Below are 4,697 nucleotides of genomic sequence, written 5' to 3'. Positions count from 1 at the left end.
CATTACCCTGTTCATTTTGAAATACATTTCTCACTGGGGAAAAGAAGGGGGTGCGTTGTTTCATTCCTTGATCCGTCTTTCAACAAAGCAAGCAAAAATTCATACGTCACATTTTATGACATGACGTCAGACACATTGACATGTGGATGCTATTTGTTACTTGCTTACATATTTTCTTGTGTCGGATTTACTATTAGCTATAACATTGCATACAAGGGTAAGTTTTCATTTAGTAGAAGTTTTCACAGAGTTGAAAGCCGTAAATTATTGCATTTTCTGATATTTGAAGATTTAAATAGCCGTGTTTCGAGTTACTCCGGAACACAGTGTTTATTCTGTGTTTAGTCACGCCGCGTCAAAAATGTTCCACAGGGTTACTTCCGGTTTATCGTTGTTTACCTTTGTTTACCAACAGTCGACACTTCGTGTATTAGGCCTAGGCTTAATTTTGTCGATCATCATGAAATTGAAATACATATGTAATAGTTTGGGGTGTATGCGGTACATATTTGTTTATGAGCGTTTGATAAGCTACTATTGATCTACGAAATACAACGAAAGACTTCGTCAAGAACAGAATTAAGAAGACGATGTCGTGTAACTCACACAAGGCCCAGCTGTCTAGTAACCGGAGGGGTAAAGGAAAAGAACGTATTAGACTCACTGTAACCTGTCAAACAGGTAAAATGAAAGTTATGACGACATTTTATATATAATTAAACAAAACACAATGTGCACTGCTTCATAAAGCAGGGATTAGGTCCAGTACAGTCTAGGGCCTATGTGAAATAGAATTTACGTTACCAAATCAGGGCCAAAATGGGCATAAACATGTAACATATATAATCAGGTCCATTCCAAAGACTATTTCTTCCTACGTACTATTAATAGCTACCTAGGTATTTAAAGCTACTTAAAGTAGCTACTTTTACCTACTTTTACATGTTTTTAAAGATATGAATAAATAATAATTAAGGCACATCTTTTAAACAGGTCAGTCGTTTTATGTATCATGTTGTGCATGTGCATGACAAAATTCGGAGTGTAAATTTAAATACTTTACGAGGGTGGAAAATGTAGAGGAAATTGCATGAAAAATTTACTCAAAAACTTTTAATGTAAGAGTGCATGAATGTTAACTTTAAAATTAATGAAGATTTGTAAAACATTCTAGACTTCTTATCATGTATCTTTGATCCTAAGTTCCTAGAGAATGGAAGTGGGTGCAGTTATTGATGCAAATTTGAAAGTAATAATTTTTTGTACAATATTTTTGTGGTATTCATTGTCAGTATAAGTGAATCAAGAAATTTGGTACACACCATGTTGTGCCGTTCCTGCGTTTGGCCACGCAATGCAAGTAAAGGAAAACGTAGGTAAAAATAGCTACCTGGAGTAGGTTTAAATACCTAGGTAGCTATAAGTAGCTACATAGGTAGAAATAGTCTTTGGACTGGACCTGATAATTATTGATATAAAATATAGATAATGACAATACACAGTGAAAAGTAATAGATTAGCTATAATATTATAGGTATTTGAAATGGCTTTATTATTTAAAGCTAGTTTAGATTGAATTAGACTGGGTTTCTGAGTGCAATGGTATAGCCATATGTGGGTGAGGATAAAATGATCTACTTGGGTATAGTCAATATGCTGTCTAATTTGAAAATAATTATTTATCAACTAATACTTGTGTTACAAATTAAGTCTTTGGAGTTTGACTTCTAATGATATACTCATGTAATTGGAAGAATTTTTAGCATGACTATTTGTTGTTGTAGTCATTTTATTGACTTTTCACAATCCAGTAGGTATTTGTGATTACTGGTCATATTTATATCACTGAACAAAATATATATCTGATCATGATTAAGGTAATATTATTCCTTTCAGCAACATAATTTCAATTATGTGCTCATAGACTGGTCCAGCACAATCTCTAGTATAATTAGCTATATAAATATGCTAATCAAGCTATATAGCTTTTTAAAGCTAATTGAAATTACTTGATATAACTATTTCAAATCTTCTATCAAATATATTTTTAAAGCATAAAAATTGAATTTCTAAGTGAAAATATTTCATCCTTGTACTTGAAACAACACACTGTAAACAAAAAAAGCTTCTTAAACTATGTACCTTAGGAAGAATTTTGATTCAAAATTGTCAAATGTTTAGGATTATTAAATTGTTACAGATTCCACATTGTAAAGTCATCATATACTTATCAAAGCTTCGACACACACAAGGTAGTGGACAGTTATCAATACAAAAGAAATTCTCTTTTCATGAAAATTCTTAAAATGGCATATGATCTATACCTAGAATAGTGTTGTGGTTAGTTCAAAGTACATGCATATTGTTATGTGTCATTGCACTTAAGAAATTTAATCGAAACTAGCTTAATGAAGCTGTTTGAAATAGCTTTATAAAACTATATACAATGTAGCTAAATATAGAGATTGTGCTGGGCCTGATAGATATAGTAATACAGAGGAAATCTGTCATATGCATTAAAAGTTTGAAAAAGGTGAATTGACTTAAATATAAATTTATGAACAAAATTGAAAAAAAGGAAAGAAATTAGGAAGAATCTTTTGTGTTCATTTAAAACATGTTGGGTAGATTTTGAAGTTGTTTAACTCGGCTTTATACATGATGTCAGATCTCTGAATGCAAGCAAGTTATCATATGACTACAATGTATAGGGGAAATCAGATATATGTACAATAAATATGGTAAGCTTTATTGATAAAAATCATGAAAACTCATACATTCACAGTTTTAATATGAATTACTTCATGTATTTCCAAATAAGTTAAAAAAAATATACATGTATGTACAGTGAACAGTATTTTTAACAAATACATGAATTATAATTTCAGCATTATTTTTTTTGTTTTACATCTTTGCTTCTCAAATTGACAAAAGTCTATTATCAACATTGTGGCATCCCTCCTCTTTTTCAGGTATATGGGAACAGGATCATTTTCCATGCCTTTCACTTGAGGTCTTCAGTTTCATCATTAATCATCTGAATGTCGGTATGCCAAACTCTCATGATGTCATGCCATTACTGGATATTCCTTAACACTGGTTTATTTAAGCCACACTACCTATAACATCGCCAAAATATTAGACTGAAAATTTTCAAATACACAAGATTTGAAGCAGCAAAAGAAAAGAATTACATATGTATAACACACAAAAAAGAAGAAATTAATTCTCACCTGGCTTATATGAACTTTTTACTCCTTTTTAGCTCCCTTTCACTGCATACCAGCCTATAACTAGCAGTCATTATATGCAGATCAGCCATTGTTATCAACCTGTGTATATATATGTTGAATAAAATATGAATGAAAATTGTTCTTCTTTGTTATTCTTTTTAAAAAATATATATACTCAATAGTATATTTCCTTACACAGTACTGAATCAAAGGGGTAGGAGAGCAAATATATAATATATAACCTGGCTCATGTTCAGCTGGTTCCATTCTTGTATACAAGTGGTTTGAGTGGAAATGTACATATCTAATGTACATGCAAAGTACCTTGATTGCACAGGCAATAAGCATAACTTGTGTTCGAATTTACTATTAAAGAGTGCTTGATTGGTATTAAAAGTTGGAGAAAAGATAAATGTTCTTTAATACAATTCAAAATTTTGCAGTGAATGAACCATCGGTATGGAGCTTGAATAAATGATCATGCAAATTCTAGTATAGATCCGTAGGGATATATTATCTGGTGTTCTCATATTTTATTTAATTGGCAGATATTATATATGCCCCCCTCCCCCTTCTCACTCCCTTGTGAAATTGCTGCGTAATTTTTATGAGCCTGAACCATGAGTTCATAATTGAAATTGTCTATTTAATGTCACATGAATACCGTTGTAAAATACACACACTGCTCAGATGTGGATGAGGGTACAGGTATACCTATTCTTAAGATTGACAAGATGTTGCACAGTCTATATTATATTTTTAAGAGTCAGTACAAACCTCTTGGTTTTCCTAAAAGTTAATATAAGCAAACTGGCTAGAACAATGATGTTTCTTTGTTGGTTCAGCTTTCACGGAATGTAATAATCGCACTCAATTTCGGCTGCTCGTGGTTTTCTACACAAATGACGCCATCGTTTCTTCTGCGTGAACGCTTTTCCCGGGTTTGGGAAAAGGTAAACTTTGACATCTTCCCAAGTAAATATACATCCCTTGCTATCCTTTATCTGATTTACGACAGTTTGTGCCGCAAAATCTATATTTTGTCAAAAACAATTTTGTTACCAGTGTAAACAAAATTAACCGGAAGTACCCCCTGTGGAACATGCTCATATCACGTGACCGGCGTGGCTAAATACGAAAAATCCCGGGTGTTCCGGAGGAACTCGAAACACGGCTATTCCCCGTATTTTCTCAATCTGTCGGAGATGAGCGACTTCAAAGTCGATCTCTCTCTCTAAAGGGCAGCGAAATACTCGTTACATGGATAGTCTACACATATTTTCTATCATGATAAACTTCACTTTCGATACAATATTTTGATAAATGGCTAGGCTCCGTAGAACTAAGATTAAAGATGGCGACCTTTGGCTTCGCAGCTAGATATATACACTTCGTGTCGCTGTTGCTAAGTAAATCATTGCGCGGCTTGGTTGACTTGTATTTTTCCGAGTGTATGTACATTTT

General features: G+C 32.9%; 2 long non-coding RNA genes across 3 annotated transcripts; one reads left to right on the top strand and one right to left on the bottom strand.

Moving 5' to 3' along the window:
* The first annotated feature begins 306 nt into the window (after positions 1-306).
* On the top strand, positions 307-3,369 carry LOC130048545 (uncharacterized). Of its 2 annotated transcripts, none has more exons than XR_008797330.1 (2): positions 307-681; positions 2,973-3,369. It is a non-coding gene; the product is annotated as an uncharacterized LOC130048545 (long non-coding RNA). The 2 variants fall into 2 exon arrangements; XR_008797331.1 differs by lacking the exon at positions 307-681 and adding an exon at positions 1,367-1,618.
* Positions 2,733-4,330, bottom strand: LOC130048547 (uncharacterized). The gene is made up of 3 exons (XR_008797333.1): positions 4,011-4,330; positions 3,234-3,332; positions 2,733-3,119 (listed from the first exon to the last, which is right to left on the bottom strand). It is a non-coding gene; the product is annotated as an uncharacterized LOC130048547 (long non-coding RNA).
* Positions 4,331-4,697: the final 367 nt, after the last annotated feature.

Source organism: Ostrea edulis, chromosome 7 (genome assembly GCF_947568905.1).
Source record: "Ostrea edulis chromosome 7, xbOstEdul1.1, whole genome shotgun sequence".
Taxonomy (NCBI): domain Eukaryota; kingdom Metazoa; phylum Mollusca; class Bivalvia; order Ostreida; family Ostreidae; genus Ostrea; species Ostrea edulis.
This window is presented reverse-complemented; position numbering and strand designations above follow the sequence as displayed.